At 39.5% G+C, this 17,840-nt stretch overlaps 1 protein-coding gene across 1 annotated transcript in view; it reads left to right on the top strand.

Moving 5' to 3' along the window:
• Positions 1 to 378: 378 nt before the first annotated feature.
• Positions 379 to 17,840, top strand: part of LOC124615995 — a 193,057-nt gene continuing 175,595 nt past the window's right edge. The window contains exon 1 of the mRNA XM_047144204.1: positions 379 to 500. The gene's annotated coding sequence lies outside the window, so the exon portion shown is untranslated. The remainder of the gene's footprint in view (positions 501 to 17,840) is intronic.

The raw sequence follows: 17,840 nt of genomic DNA on the forward strand, positions 1-17,840 counted from the left end.
GACGTTTTAATTTAACCTAGATCCTGTCCTTCCACTCAGAAACATTTGCTGGCGCCGACTTAGGCGCATTTGTCAGACCCAACTGGTTATGTGTGCACAAGATTTTTTCTGTCAATTCTGCTGAAGCACATTGCACAGACTCATATCCCGAAAACAGATACCCAACGCAAAGGTCTGGTAACGCCTAGAGGGCAGCACGGTAGCGATATCGGCCCGCGAGCCGCAGTACGCCGGACGGCCGCCAGAGCCGGAGGCGCTGCCGTGCAGAACGCGGGACGTAAGCGGAGCCGGCGGAGCGGGAGCCGTGGCGCGGCGCGGCGTGGCGGCGCCGAAGACGAGGACGTCGACGGCGTGCGGCCGTCTGCGGGCGTCGCGGCGCGGCGCTCAGTCGGCGCAGGGCGGCCGCGCGTCCCGACACCCAGCGGCGCCTCCACGGCCATCGCACCCTGCCGCCGGTGGGGAGCCGACGACCGGCGCCGGCCACGCAACATTAGCTCACAGTGAGTACCGCCGCCAGCTATGGTTCGCGTATTAAGCGCGCACTCCTTCAATACGGGCTCGCCTCAGTTTTATTTTTCTCTTACAATTTTCAATGAGGGCACGCAGTGCTGCCGCACTTAACTCCGCTGCGAAAATTTATACGGATGAAAATAGCTTCTATTTCTACAGTGATTACTGAACTAAATGACTCTGGTGCGAAAGAATAAGAGACTATCATCCCACTGTAGTAATGTTCAAGTGTACATAAAGGATCTGACGCTAGCTGTTCACTAATTCTACCCGTACCCCAATTAGGAAACGTACTAATAGTACCTGAGGAAGATAATATACATGTTTACTAGTCATTATAGTGTATTTGAAACGTTTTGTGTCATATTGAAACAAATGATGACTTCACAGCCGATGATATTGAGATAGGTAACTAGGTAACCAATGGTCGGAAATGCATTTTCATTTTGTTATGGACATACACAGCGTACACCGCATAACAGCAGCATAGGTCTTAGTAATTCTTGAAAACGACGACCGCCAGTCTCAATATATCTGCCGGAGACCCCTGGAATCTTCATCCGTTTCTACTGGGGTCGGAGTGGCCCGTGTCCTGTTCCAACAGACACCTAAATCTTTGAGACACCGCGGCAGAAATGAATTTGCCGTTGCAGTACATGTCGTTTTGAGACTGGCGCTCGTCGCTTTGAATATTTACTGTGAGCTTTGTTATTGTTATGCAGCGTACGCTGTGCGTGTCTGTAACACAATAAATATACATTTCCGACCATTGGTTCGCCACCTCAATATAACCGGTTGTGGGCTCACTATCACTTGTTTCAATTTGATTCAAAATTTTGAGACACCCTGTACATAGGGTGCACCCGAACTCTACCGACATTATTTCAGAGCTTTTCCAGATAATCTCTGATAATGGTTCTTTTATGCAGTTAATAAGGTAACTGCATTATTTATGTGCAAGTTGATCTTCTGCTCTCGGATATTCCATCGTAATCCAACAAGGTGAGAGCACAGAGCAAATATATGATTGTAAATACAGCCGGATCCTCTCTCGCCTCTCGCCTCTCGCCTCTCAAGCGGGATCACAACCCTTGTGATTAATTCCTTAAGGTACTGGATGGTTACTTGGGACCTAGCACATGCGCAATAAAGGTAAAATGTTTATTTCCACCAACACCGTTTGTAAATAATTTCTTAAACTATCTTAAACTTACTTGATCACATTTACCATTTGTTGGCTGAAAGTCAGAAACCAGCAGTCACCACTTTTTAACGATTTACATTTTATTCAAGCCATATCAGATTTCATCAATATACAGCGATAACAGACTTCACCGAGAGGAGATCAGTGTTTCTCAGGCATAATTTAGCAGTAATTTGGAATAACTCATCCAGGGATTTCAGTGGCTCGGTACATAGTAATACTGTGTTTGATTTCTTACCCCACTTTATCTTTGCAGTGCACTGAAAATATCTCGACAACAGCGTAAATGTCGGTTATATGCGATGGATTGTAACAAACGTATTTCGTACACTCACGTACTTCGTGTTGCCAACAATACTGCCAGCGTCATTCTTCGCCGTCAATCTAGCATTCAGCACTGCTGGGATCTGTCTCGGTCCGTTTTTCCGGAAATAGCAGTTGCACGTTAACACTGGTACACAGCAGTCTTGACAGGTGTACTAATGGACCGGTGGCCGATAAGAATTTCATGCGAAAGTGTCTCAATGACACTACATCGTGCTGTCCCCGCAGCATCGGCTGCGATGTTAAATAACTATTCCGCCTTTATGAAGATGATTACAAGAAACCGGATCTTTTCATGTTATGGTGTTTGCGTACTACAGACATTTTCACTGTTTCGAAGCTATTGTTAGAGGACAAAATGCAACTGGGTTAACAAACTGAACAGAGACAACTATATTCTATTTTCGGAGGCACCGGAGACCGTGATCTTTTACACTAAAATACCCGAAAATGTCCCTGAAGTAACTTCTAAATTGCGTCGCGGAGGTTCACGTTCACCTTGTTTATTAAATAATGGTTTCTCATACCTCATTTAATTTCGGTTTTTCATTGATCGGTTTAGTGAGTATATCTGATGCAAATTAAAAGAGTATTTCCCATTTCTAAAGCTTTTTGTTTTTATTGAGATATAACACACATTTCCCTGCCCGAGCGGTAGCACAAACAAGAAATATCCTTCAGTGGAGACTTGAAGGGCCCGAGTGGTAGCACAAACAAGAAATATCCTTCAGTGGGGGCTTGAAGGCTAACTATGAACCTGTGTGTGTCTTTTTGTCGATTAAGGGCGACCAGCTGCGAGGTTATCATAGCTCTCGCTAAAATAATTGGAAACGAATGTGGTTAAACAATCTTGAGCTGTAAAAAATAGCAAAACAGTGGACTACCAGTGGAAAGTAATTAGTTACTCAATCTTTCAACCTCTTTACCCTCTTTAAAAGTACTGATCATACGTTTAGTGAGCCACAACAAGTATCCGTAATAATTTCATGACTGAAGACTGAAATTAAGCAACACTTTTCTCTTTCTAGCAATTGTTACGGAGGAATCTTGCGAAAGAATATAATATTTTTGACGGTAATTGCGAAGCAGCATGACTACTTGAGGTGCTGCGAATATTTTGGCACCTGATATGAGGTGAGAAGGTAGAAAGAAGTGGGTGTTGTACTCGTAATATGTCTTTAGAACCTAAAATATGATCAATCCCACAAAACTTGCACACTGGAGGAGGATGAAAGCAATAAGATTAAATTTCTGACTTTGTTTGCAAATCATTTCCACCTGGTCACGCACAAATACCGCATTCAGCTGTGCTGATCAGACCAGCGGTAAATTTAATGCATGGCGAATGGTTAAAAGTAAAGCAATGTTTACAAACATTTTGGGCGAAAAGTTTATTGCGACTTTATATATAGTGAATCATAATTTTGGTGATTAAATGACTGTTCATTTTACGAAGTAATATTTTCAGGATAGAGACAGCTACAACAACAGTATGAGAGTATCATCCATCATCCGGTAAACAACTGCTCAAGAATTCTGTCTACTACTACAAAACAGATCTTCATTACTCTTCATTAAAAATCGCTTAAGGCCTGAAAGGGGTGAATGTTTAAACTCCTGAGTAAAAGCCTAAAATGCATGATATATAGTACACCTTAATTTGGAAGCCACCTTTCCTGTTCAGCTGAATAATTACGGTTCCGGACCTCAATCGGAAATAGCGGAGCTCTTCTTATAGGGTCACTTCGTTGTCTGTCTGTCTGTATGTTCGACTGCCAAAACTCTTTTTCGCAGGAACGAAGAAAAGAACCGAAAACGGTCGAGTCAGGATTATATCACAAGACAAAAAGATTTCTGCTTGTTGTTATTCGACTGACTGTCTATCCGTCCTTCTGTTAAGCCCTCTTTTATGAAGGAATGGATGGACGTATAAAGTTGAAATTTATGTCATGTACTAAGGTACGTCAACGCAATCAAAAGATATAGTCATTTATGTCCCATATTTTTACAATCGTTAAGTCTCTAATAAAAGCCTATACCATACTTCTCATAGGCCTAGACCGTGAAATTTGACAAGAAGAAAGGTTTCACTGTACGAGCAAAGGAAACATTCGAAAATTGTGAATTTATAATTATGTCACATGAGAAATATATCCATTAACATTTGTTATCTGACTTCAAAAGTAAAATTAAAACATCATCGGGAGTCGTGAAATCTCTGGGACCGGTATCTTCCCAGTATCAATGTCGATAGCAGGAAGATTCCGTCGCGACCCTCGATTCGCTAAATGGATGAACTGTCTATATACATAATCAAATTAGTACGAATCCGTCAGTGAGAGAGTCTACTCGCAACTAACATTTTCCTTTTTTCCTTTTTTTTCTTTTCGAAAGCTGTTGTATATGTAGTTCATCAGATACACACATGCGACAGATAGCTTGCTGCCAATTAGATTCTTAATTCTGTTCTTAAAGCAAGTACTATTTCACTCTTATGAAAGATCATCTGACGCTAACGGAGTTACGTTAGGAAATGAGACACTTAAAGTAGTAGATGAGTTTTCTTATGTGGGGAGCAAAATAACTCATGATGATCGAAGTAGAGAGGATATAAAATGTAGACTGCCAATGCAAGGAAAGCGTTTCTGAAGAAGAGAAGTTTGTTAACCTCATGTATAGATTTAACTGTCAAGAAGTCTTCTTTGAAGGTATTTGTATGGAGTATAACCATGTACGGATGTGAAACATGGACGATAAATAGTTTAGACAAGAAGAGAATAGAAGCTTTCAAAATGTGCTGCTACAGAAGAATTCTGAAGATGAAATGGATAAATCACGTAACTAATGAGAAGGTACCGAACAGATTTGGGAAGAAGAGGAATTTGTGGTACAACTTGCCTATAAGAAGGGATCGGTTGGTGGGACAAGTTCTGAGGCATCAAGGGATGACCAATTTAGTACTGGAGGGCGGCGTGGAGGGTAAAAATTGTAGAGGGAGACCAAGAGATGAATGCACTAAGCATATTCAGAAGGATGTAGGTTGAAGTAGGTACTTCGAGATGAAGAAGCTTACACAGGATAGGGTAGCATGGAGAGCTGCATCAAACCAGTCTCTGGAGTGCAAACCACAACAACGGCAACAACAAGATCATCTCAATATGTCCGGCGTGCAGTCACGCCTGAATACAAATTTCATAGGTTGATACCCAACTGTTTGCATTTAGTCGTTATACAACAAACTTGTAGCCCCCGTGACACATATGTAGCCAAATTTTTTCTCGTTTAGAGTTACACATAGTAAGAGACCCACAAACGTTCAGTACTGACCTTCCTAGCAATATGCCTTTATTACTAACGTGCTGTAAACAATGAAAGAATGATACATTTTTTTAGCATTTTTATCTACTTTCAGAACTGCAGTTTCTTGTATCTCGCTGGATTACCATACACTTAGCCATAGCCTTGGGGTCAGCTCTCGTTGAGTTTCTTATCAACGTGCGTGTTTGTCCACATTATTCTGCTTAAATTGGGATAAAAAACAATAATATTCATATCTGTAACAGATTCACTTTAATCGGTTCGTTTTTCTGAAAATAGAGAAACTGAAATATTTTCCGTTTTACTAATGACGCTGTCTTAAAGGTATCAGATTGATGACTGGCTATAAACTCGGAATCTGTGAGGCGGTTCGTAAATCTCTAATAGAGTATGTGTTATGGATCTAAATTCCAGATTTTCGGTATCTCAGAGAGTCATGGTGGTCCGAATGAAAGTTACGACATTACTTGGCCCTTCAATGAGTGGAAAAATTCTAGTTTGATATTTTAAAAAGAAGGTCCACGTCGTTTCATGTACGTCATGTGTTTCACGAACTTTTTCTCAATCTGTCTCTGTTTTACACAGAATTGTTTATGTGCTCTGTTTGGTCAGTGCATAATTTCCACGCGACGTGGACTTAAATCACTGAAAATACGAGAGTAGCTCAGCTAGTGAAGGAAAGTTGCATACTGGAAATTATTTCAGGATACATGAAAACTAACAAATTGATAAGTGAAGAGATTGGAGGAGAAGATGTAGTTGTGATTGTAGTGAAAGTAGTGAAGGTAGAATTAAGATGAGAGGAACACGTAATGAAGTGTGAGGATGATAGCTGAAGCAGCTCTTTGCTGGATTTCCACGAATCGAGAAACAAAGGAGTGGAATATGGATGGATATGATCAGGTACCATGCTGGAGCAACATGGATACGCATAGCTAAAGACCGAAAAATATTGTAAGGTCCAGAGGGCTCCCTTAACTAGTGAATATACAGATGTTGATGAGCAAACTAGGCGAATAGTGCTTCTTGCGTCAATATATTGCACTCGCATTCGAAGGGACGACGTTTCAAATCCCTGTCACACGATTCATATTTAGAATTTTCATGGCTTTCCTTAACATCTCACGGCAAATGTCGGGATGGTTTCTTTGTAAAGGATATCGCAAATATCTCTTTGGACCTTCTCGAATCCGAGTTTATGCCCCGTAACCGAATACCGCGTCGTCGACGAGACGTGGAAACTGTAATCGTCATTGAAATTAAAAGTATCTTGTTTTACATTTTGGGCCTTTTTTAGTTTTGCATCAAGTTGACTATTCTCACTCTATCATTGTAATAATATCTGTCAGATGCAGTTATAGAGATGACCAGATCTTATTTCGATATATTTTCGTTGGGCCGTACGGTTGCCATTCAGATCTATAATCATTTTAGTGACGAGGAAATGTACAGTATGCCATTAGATTTCTGGTAAAAATAACTTCGACTTCAGATTCTGAATTTGAGATTCTGTTTCGAAAAAATATGATTACTGTAGTTTCTACTATCCTTTTGTGATGGTTTCGAAACTTGATCTTAAAGTAAGAGAACATGCGTACATTCAAAGAAAGATATTCTGGTTCCCACCTTTGCACAATGGTGGTCACTTGGATCGATTGGTTTGCCTTAGTTTATTAAGTAAATCTAATTAAGTATTGCCGGCAGGCGATATGAACCTCATTACTTCCGCGTGTTGCGTTTTAATCGAATTTTTTCTTAGATTACTTTCATGTTTGACAAGCAAACATATGTCTTCACCTGACGTCGATGTACAAATTTTAGCCAGGTCCTTCACTCTACAACACGCTATAAGCATCTATACCTGTAGATGCATGCTTGTACTTCAACTTCCAGTTATGGCCGGCACATTCAGCTTGAGTACTGTGATTATCTTTTCAGGTAAAATGCTCCCTTACAATTTACGCATTGTTATTCCCTCAGTCGCGTTAAGATTATAAGAGCAACAGACATCTGATACCACTCCCAATTCTGAATGAAAACATCGTGAAGTGAGGGATGTCACTTTGTTAGCAATCACGGATATTTTTGTACAATTTTGTATATTCCCATCAGATGCAGCAACTTATAGGATTAGTGAAACATGAAGATCCCTTACAGTTTCACAATTCAACCTTTACTGCTGTGGTGTCATGGGTTCATGTCAAAAATGGGGGCAAACACGCTATGGAATTTTCCACAAGGGTTTGTGTAAAACATCAAGTTTTCTGAACTTATACTGTCACTTGTTTCATTTATGTTGTCTACCATCGTCTTCATAAACAAAATACTTTACTATCAAAACCTCGACGTGTTTCAGGTCATTCAGCAATCAGAGTCGGAAAGATAGAATTAACAATGTTTACAAACATACACCACCGTATCAGGCTGTCCGCTCGTATGATGTAGCGATTCATTCTATTATCTTTGCTTAGTTCTTTATGCGATGGGTTTTCGAAATAATCATTACTTCAGTTGTACGGTAGGACGTGAGAATCGTCTCCCAAGTCTTCGTACGATTAACGTTCACTTACTTCTGCCACGATGTGCGATTCGAAATGTGTTTCTGTAAATCTGGCCAAAGTATTTGCCCATAATTTAGCAACATATCAGTTTATCATTGTACATGTGAACTATTTTAATGGTTCTCTAATAGATTATCCCCACTATGTAGTTTGATATCCCTTACCTGCATCTTAACTTTTCCAATGAGCATTATGTTTCGGCGGGAAATATGCAGGTTTCGGGGATTTCCCAAATTTCAGGAAGACTCGTGTCACGAAACTAGACATTATGAAACGAAAATAAGAATATCGTATTGCAGTAACAAAATATTAAAAATTATGGATGAATTATACATAATTATTAATTTTGTCGCCTCTGCAGATTGATGTCTGACTATTCCATCTTCTTCTCCTAAAGATTGTCTTCGATGATTTTCCTTTATTGCCGATCAGATGATTCGTATTAACTTGTCACCAGTAAGTTTCTACAGTCAGTCAGTTTATCTTTATGGATAAATTTGTTAGTTTTGAAAACTATAGTAACCTTAATTCTCAACGAACTGGAGGCAGTTACCCACCCAGCAACTCTCCGTAGTACATCATCAAATGGACCAACGTTTGTCAAATGTGTGGCAAAACATAAACGTCTTCAGTCTATGAGAGTTGTAGTTGTTCATATATTTTTCATTAGAATCAAAATCATAAGAGGCGTAGCCAATATGCACTGAGATTTGTAAAGCCTTAAGTGAGAGCAGGTCGGCAGTAAAGGATAACGGAAAATACGCTGCGAGCGATTGATGATATGTATGGCTGAATGTTTCTATTTTGGAAAGGGATACTCTCATACGCAGACAAGTTGATATTGCAGGACCGAAATACTGAACTTGCACCTACCTGATGGAATGTAGATCTTTGGCACCGAAGCCTATCATTTTAATTATTTCTTCATTTATGAACGAACCTGAATTATTTCTGAAATGACCACTAGCTGCGGACTGCTGTTAATATAGTAGGAGTTGCAATGATTTACTTGGGTACAGAGAGTCCACGGTGGAAGAACCACACTGTTCTAGCTAGCTTTTCAATTTTTCTCTGCATATTTATGTGCAAATAAGTTGGAGCTTGATGTAACACACCTCAATTCTACGGGCATTTGTGTCATACATATTAGACGCTACTGCCCGGAAGCATTTGTCTAAAGCCTACTGTCGGTATGGTCCTACAAACCAACAGAAAGCACAACTCTGAAGTATTATAAGTTGAAAGGATATTTGGAACTTTGCAAACAAACAAAAACACAAAAAATTAAGGCACGATCTGTAGTCTGAACAACTAATCTTTCCTTCGCTTTCATATAGCCAACTAAACTGCTGGCGGTAAATCTAACAGATTATGGCCTGATAGGATTTTGGAGTCGTTACATTTTATTACATGTCATATGACCAGACCTGACGACATTCAGTCATCATTATCCCGAGGCACATAAAATATATTTACCCCTGATATTTTCTTTTAAAAATTTATCTCCAAAAACCTTTCTTCTCTTCATTATTATTTACTTCATCCTCATTAACCTCTTTTATTTTTAGGTGCGTCAGTTTTATAATCGGTGCAATAATGTCATTTTTAATTTTCACTACCTTTCACTTAACATACTAAGTACAAACAATAGTGTAGTTCCTCGTTCAGAGTACCATTTGCTAATTTAACGAAATTTTTCAAAGCTGCAGAATGTAGTGAACTAATCGTTCTGTAAATTCCCAGTTTTCCTCATGTGATTAGAGTCACAGCCAAGTTGCTTGTATTCGTGGTGTATTCGAGTCATCTGTTTTCACATTCTCCGAAGAGTGTCTCAAAATATAGACCCAACCTTTTAAAAGTTTCTGATCCCTTAATAGATCTACAGTTTCATGTAATCAGACTTTTTTTATATTCACTTATGATAGGGGCTTGGGTATTCTTTGTTGATGGTTTGTATATCTAGCGCGTAATTGATGAAACTTTAATGTCTGTAGTTCTTTACATCTTCTGTCTTCTGTTTGTTCTTCCTTGTGCTTTCCTATCACTGAAGTGCTGCTTTAGATTTCTAGCACTTCCTCGTGTTGACATGTTACGAATAATTCTTTAATCTTACGTTTCGCCACACTCTTTCTTATTGTCATGTCCACTGATATTCTACAATTTACTTGGTGTATTTATCACACAACAATGAGCTGATCTCCTATATTCAATGATTCTTTTTTAAACTTAAAGTGATTTTTCGTCATTGTTTCCCGGAAATACGTCATGAATATTTTCTTTTAGTCTGTTGCCTTTATGGTATATGAACGGCGCAGTTTTAAGTGGCAGCCAATATCCAGTGACGTTGTCTCTCATATCGGTTGATATCTCATATGTTTTACGGGAAGGACTTTGTGGAAAACGAGCCTCTTTCTTTTATACTTCAAGTGCTGTCGATTATTATTTCGTATCTTATCCCAAAACAATCGTTACGGAGAATTAATTACATGACATTTGTGTTATAATTTTCGTTTCGTTCTCCAGTGCTTTGTTCCCTCGGAATATGTGGTCTCTTTTCATTTCCTTCTTCATACCTGCAAAATTTCTTGTGCTAGGCAACACTATTTTAGTCGTGCCACCATTTCTCTTATTTTGAGACTATCGCATTCTTCAGCATTGGACATACATACTAATTCCATTTGGTACTTTTCATCATTTATGCTCAGACTTCATGAATAAATGAATACAGATTTGTAGTTTATGGTATTGGTACATCATATTCCAATAAAAGCTCTAATTAAGCGTCCGATAAATATTTAACTAGAACCATTTCATAGCTAGCTCAGAACAGACGCTCACTCGGCAATTTTACCATCACTCGATGAAATTTAGGACATTTCGTTCTAATTCCGCCAAATGCAATCCATGCCCGATTATATCGTGAGAGCGCATGCCGAATATAGTGCGTGCTGTACTGTGCAGAGGGTAGGTTAAATGTCTGAATATTGCCCGCATTTCGTGGTCGTGCGGTAGCGTTCTCGCTTCCCACGCCCGGGTTCCCGGGTTCGATTCCCGGCGGGGTCAGGGATTTTCTCTGCCTCGTGATGGCTGGGTGTTGTGTGATGTCCTTAGGTTAGTTAGGTTTAAGTAGTTCTAAGTTCTAGGGGACTGATGACCATAGATGTTAAGTCCCATAGTGCTCAGAGCCATTTGAACCATTTTTTTGTCTGAATATTCTGGGAGTAAAGCGATTTTTGTTCTTTTAATTTTCTTTCTTTTCCGTTCAAACTGTTTATCATTTTCTGTAATGGGATGAAAATACCTCAAAAAACAAAAACAAAAAAAAAGGAAGTTGCTTTCACACTCTTCGCGATATTTTCATTGAGAATACATGAAGTCGTAAATTTAACTTCAAATTTTCATATCCATATTAACGGTTTTATTTACATTTGCAACTTAACACATTTTCTGATTACAATTATACTTCGTCGTATTTACTCTATGTACCAATCATATTATAAAGATGTTCGGTAGGTAACGTTCGATTTAGTTTTCAATTCTAACAGACTGTCTCACTGTTTATTGTGACTGTAAGAACTACTGAAGCAGTTCACTGCTTACGAATCACATGACTTTGTTTCAACCGAATTTTACAGGGCACTATTGAGTCGCAGAAACGCAAACATTAAGTTCTAATCACCTATTTTTTCCAGTACGCGCTCATTTTTCTCTTGCTACTAATACAGCAAGAGCCTGCAATAATGTAGTGCATGCGCAATCCAATCAAGGTATCTGTATTCTGAACAGATTGAATATTTGTTAAGCGTAAAGAATATGCTAACTTTAAGTAGGCAGTGTAGGACCCCCATCATTCATCCACATTTCGTTGCTTCTCAACCTCAGAGGTAGGCATGTTCGGTCAAAACGCACAATATTTTCCAGAAAAGAACTATGTTGCTCAGGTTCGTTAATGCTCACTCAGTTTTCTTGAGTGTGAAGACGGGGAGTCTGTCTTAATTACCCTCCACACCGTCTGGGAATGACATTTCGATGGCAGTCCATACTAAGGTACGCTGTGTTTAATCAACAATATATGAGCATGAAAAATAATGTGGAGATGACTAGAAGGCAGTATGGAAAAAACTGTGTCGACACTAGTTATATGGTCAGTGTTCTTCGACCTACCCGGGTAGGGACACGGCGCTGGAAGCTTTGCTACTACCAACTAAGCTCTCATTTTTATGTGTACCCGCAGATACAAGACAGATACAGACAGACACCTCATCAAACTACATAGAGCGACAGCAGTGCACCTGGCAAGTAATAAATTACAGTGTTTCACTGCAAGCGATTTCTGTACAAACTCAAGTCCACTTGAGAGAGCAAACTTTATAATTTTACAGTCTGAGAAATGGTAGTAATTACGAACCCAAGTGAAGTTTTCTTTCATTCTTTGTGTTGCGGTCTTGTCTGTTAACTAGACCAGCCCATCACTGTCGATAACAGTCCTGTAAATGTAGAAATTATGTTTTGAAAACTTGGATACTGGTTTAACAACAACCGTGTCCCCATGATTACAATCTTACAGCATATGCTCAATTAGGTTTAAAACCAGTTCCAATGAATATTTATAATTTAAGAGGCTGCAGTATTTGTCAGAGCTTCTGTAGTTATGTATTTAATATTTCAGACAAATATTTTTTTCATATTAAGACATTAGAAATACAATCTCTGAATTCCATAATCGGGCTTATTGGGCAGAACTGGTAATTCATTCCAAATCAGTTCCGAATTAATATGCATTTACCGGTTTCAGCCGTTATCTGCCACCTTCCGATATGATCTGTGGAACAAAAATTACAAATGTATGTAAATCTACTGTTGTAATTTACGAGAATTGATTACTTACTTTTCCAAAATACTGGTAAATAGCAGTAAAAATATGGTAGCCTATGTGGGATCACTTGTGTCTAGTTGCCTTGATGTGACGTGATTGTTGGTGTGACGAATGTTTGCTTAGGTAGGTATAAATAAATTGTTCAAATTTTCGCATTCAGTGTACAGTTTCTTGATTAAAATCTTACGCAGTCTTTTCGACATATTTATTAAAAATTGTTTCAGGCAAGGATCGTGCAAAAATGCAATATCTTTTTGTGAAATAATTGAATGCATTGGAAATTCAAACTGAAGATAGAAACTCTATGCCAATATCGAGAACTTTGTAGTACACGATAAATGAACTGTATATTTGACATTTTCCGACTGTCTAATTCGGTTTTAACTGGGAGAAAATTAAGATATTGAGATTGGAATACATCGTTTTGAGATTTCCGTGTAACTGATGATCGCATTATTTGATATGAGCGAGTGATTAAGAAGTTCTTCATAGAAAACGGAGCCACAGGATTCGCGGGTGTTAAAAGTAGGTCGAAGACGCTCAAGGTAAGAAATTTCAAAATCCGTTTTGGAAAGGCTTAAGCGTAATTCTGACGACTGATCTGCATTGCAGTTAGTCTATGACAAGTTAAGATATCGCATCCCAGTGAAGGCTTAGACGATGTCAAGAATGATTACTTGGAAACTGGGCTACGGATTCTCCTTACTAGCAGCATGAACGACATAAATGAACGAAACCACTACAGTGTCGCCGTGAAACGTTTATTTCCATGTGTTGGTTTGTGAAATTTACTCAGACATATCGACTGGCTACCCATTGTTCCTCTTCTGAATAGAGACAATGCTGCGATCACGCAGTGATAGCCTGCAGTCGTGGTAGCCTCTGCTAATGAAGTCGTTTCTACAGCAGTGAGGGACATGTGACTATCAAACAGCTCTTCCAACACCTCTGAGCCTTCCGAACGTTGTAACGGCTACAAGTCACTTACGTTATTCGTCAGTTTCTCGCACTACGATAAGTGCCGCACTCTCTGATCCACTGACGCAGAAAGAAATCTCTGGTTGTGCAAGAAATCGTAAGCGAAATCTCCAGATCGCAGTCGTATGCACTAACGACTCAGTGTCCTTTCCCCACAACAAAGGCATATGTTATAAAACGAGTGATTGCAATTTTATCATTTAAAACTGTTAGAGACGTTAACGCGATAAAATAATGGTGGATTATTTTCCTATTTTCTTTAGCATCCACAATCATCAAGGTGTGATGGGTAATTAAGAAGCAAAAGCCGAGGCTGAAACTTTGAATCCTCGAAAACGAAACTATAAGTACCTTGTATTTCCACTTTATCTTGCCCAGCACTTTCTCAGATTAGGTACAACTATATCGCATACTAATTCCTGTTTGTGATGAATTACACATTACGAATTTATGCAAATTTTAGTATCCCTAGTTACCCTCCACAACTCCTCATTTTATTTGGCCTTGGTTTGGCACACCACGTACATCATAATTCTTTTGTATATACAAATGTTTGATTCGATAGTAAATACCACTATGATGTCACTTTACCTGGAAATTCTTTTCGGAAACATTTTATAGTTAATTATCAGATAGGGTTAGCATTTGGACGACGTACGATAACAACCACATAATCTTGTTGCGTTGCTATAGCGTCACGCAAAGATACTTTTATTCTCTACTCGTTCGTTGCTATTTTGGCAGCTAATGACATATTTATCTCTCACTACAAATCTGTTCAATTTTTCCAGTAACTTAATACCTTTCCTGTCTTTCAGATATTCAAACTTTAAATATTTCGCAATTTAATAATTCTCGTGCAGACGAAATCTTTCATATATAGGACTGCTTCACTCTTCCATATTATGAGAAACACTCCGTTTGAATAAGCCTTCTTTAACGCTTCACATAAGACACAGTAATCGTTTTCCAAATCTGCTTTTCAGACAGTCTAGTTTTTAATCTCTGCACTCTGCAAAAAATATTAATGTTTAGTCATTATCATAAAGATACATCACAATTAATAGAAGTGTATCGTGAACACAATCATACAGTCTTTCAGATGAATGGGCTTTCTTTCTCAGCTACACCATTAAGACTGAAATTTCACGAAGTTATTCATATTTTCTCCTTTTACACTTCAAAATATAATTGGCTCAGGGACTCGGAACTAAACAGTGGTATCTTCTCGCGGTCTCTGGCCGTTGGCTAAGGATCCCACTGTGACCTGTGCGGCGGTTGACCGCTCCTAATAAAATATTCGCCACCGTGTTGCACCGTTCACGGCTCTTTCAGCATGAAAGAGAAGTATACACGCCTTTGGTTATCTCATAAAATCATAATGTGAGAAAACTCATTAAGGAGATTTTAAAAGAAACATACTCTGAAGCTCCAAGAAACTGGTATAGGCATGAGTATTCAAATAAAGAGATGTGTAAACAGAATACGACGCTGCGATCGGCAACGCCTATATAAGACAACACGTGTCGGGCGCAGTTGTTGGATCGGTTACTGTCGCTACAATGGCAAGTTATCAAAATTTAAGTGAGTTTTAACGTGGTGTTATAGTCGGCGCACGAACGATGGGACACAGTATCTCCGGGGTAGCAATAAAGTGGGGATTGTCCCGTACGACCATTACACGAGTGTACCGTGAATATCAGAAATCCGTTAAAACATCAAATCTCCGACATCGCTGTGGCCGGAAAAAGCGCCTGCTAGAAAGGGACCAACGGCGACGTGACAGAAGTGCAACCCTTTGGCAAATTGCTGCAGATTTCAATGCTGGGCCATCAACAAGTGTCACCGTGTGAACCATTCAACGAAACATCATCGATACGGGCTTTCGGAGCCAAAGGCCCACTCGTGTACCCTTCATGACTTCAGGATTCAAAGATTTACACCTCGCCTGCGCCGCCAACACCAACACTAGGCTGGTGATGACTGGAAACATGTTGTCCGGTCGGACGAGTCTGTAATAGTGTCGAGCAGATGGACGTGTACGGTTACGGAGACCACCTCATAAATCCATGGGCCCTCTATGTCGACAGGAGACTGTTCAAGATAGTGGAGACTTCGTAATGGTGTGGGGCGTGTGCAGTTCTACTGTTATTCGACCCCTCATACGTCTAGATACGACTCTGACAGGTGACACGTACGGGAAGTATCTTGTCTGGTCACATGCATCCACTGATGTCCATTATGTGTCCCGAATTACTTGGGCTAAAGTGGCTCTGAGCACTATGGGACTTAACTTCTGAGGTCATCAGTCCCATAGAACTTAGAACTACTTAAACCTAACTAACCTAAGGACATCACACACATCCATGCCCGAGGCAGGATTCGAACCTGCCACCGTGGCGGTCACGCGGTTCCTGACTGTAGCGCCTAGAACCGCTCGGCCACCTTGGCCGGCCGACTTACTTTGGTAAATCCATCTGGACAATCCGACGGTGCACACGTCCAGTATTGCTACGCAGTGGCTCCAGGAATACTTTCCTGAGTTTGAACACTTCCGCAGGCAACAAAACTCCCCAGACGTAAACACTGAACATATCTGGAATGTCTTGAGGCGTGCTGCTCAGAAGAAATCTCCACCCACTCGTACTCTTACAGATTTATGGACCGCACTACAAGATTCATGGCACTAATTTATTTGGCTCTTCAGCGTATATCCTTGGGTCGCTCAGGCGGCAAAGACAGCTTTGGCTCCCAATTTCTCTAACCCCTATGTCGCGCTGAGCTGGGGCAACGTAGGGGTTAAGCTTTCTAACAGCATCGTTCAGTAAGCTCACGGCTAATGCAATACAAACCGAATAAAATATATAGCATAGATGTAGCCTACCTGAAATGGATTCTTCGACGGACTGAGAGATACTACTCCAGTTGAGCTCAAAACGCTTTGCCCATAAATAGCTAACCTGGCTGCATCAGCTAGAACGCATTACAATTTTGATAACATGTAATGGTTAAACTAGTATCTGAATAGTCAAGTGTAAATCATGTGCTAAAACCTTTTGTCTACTGCTGGCTGCACTAGTCTACTTCCTATGATTATGTTCTATGCAGTCTCATGATAGTTTTCTATACATCCATACTGCAAAATCTGTATTTAACAAAGCTCATTCAGTCCACTCTGCAAACGTTAATACTGACAAGATCGCTAAATGATTTTGGATATATTTATGAATAGTAATCATTTCGTTTCACAGTAGTTGCTAGAACCAATACTCTTTATACAAGTTTTTATTTATTTTATTCAAAAACTAAAATTTTGTCACAGTAGGGCTTCCTTTCATTGCTGTGTTTTGAACTTACGCTGTACTTACAACGACCAACTAAATTTTGTTCCATTAACTTCGCTTTTTGTTTATTCTTAAATACTATAAGCCGGGTTAATATGGAACCAGTGCGTCTGTGGCAGTGTCTTCTTGCATAGTGCTTGCATCGTCTTTGAATTTACAAGTACACGCATTACACTTGACCTGGTCACAGAGTTATTTTGGTTTGTAAATGGAAAACCATTTAAGTGGATTTCCTATAAACTTTCTTCTGCTGCCTGTAACTTTGAAGAGCTAACTAACTGCAGGTATGTCGGTATAAGTGCCCCTTATGTGGTGGCCATTCTGTAAAACAGCTAACTTTTACTAACATTTTCTTCAGCCATTGAAAAGTGAAAAAATTATTTCTGCAGAATACAGAGGTAACTTAGTGACAGCACATATACCTGCAGAAACAGGGGTAACAACTGAAATTAAAAAAAAATACAAGTAATGTTAGTAAAATTAGGGACATTTGTGAGTGGTTTATTAAAAAAGTCAGTGTTTTACTTCTGATTACATAATCTTTTCTATATGTAGGTTATAATTACTCAAAATATTTTGTTAATACGTCTTTATTCTGTTTCTCCTCATTCCACTAAACGTATAAGTAAGTGACTAACAGTTCTATGCAGATACCTTCGTTACAGGATTCTGTGTTAAAAGCAAGCGTTGTGGCCTTTTTTTCGCTACCCATTCACTGAAAAATT

The sequence above is a fragment of the Schistocerca americana genome, chromosome 5 (genome assembly GCF_021461395.2).
Source record: "Schistocerca americana isolate TAMUIC-IGC-003095 chromosome 5, iqSchAmer2.1, whole genome shotgun sequence".
Lineage (NCBI taxonomy): Eukaryota > Metazoa > Arthropoda > Insecta > Orthoptera > Acrididae > Schistocerca > Schistocerca americana.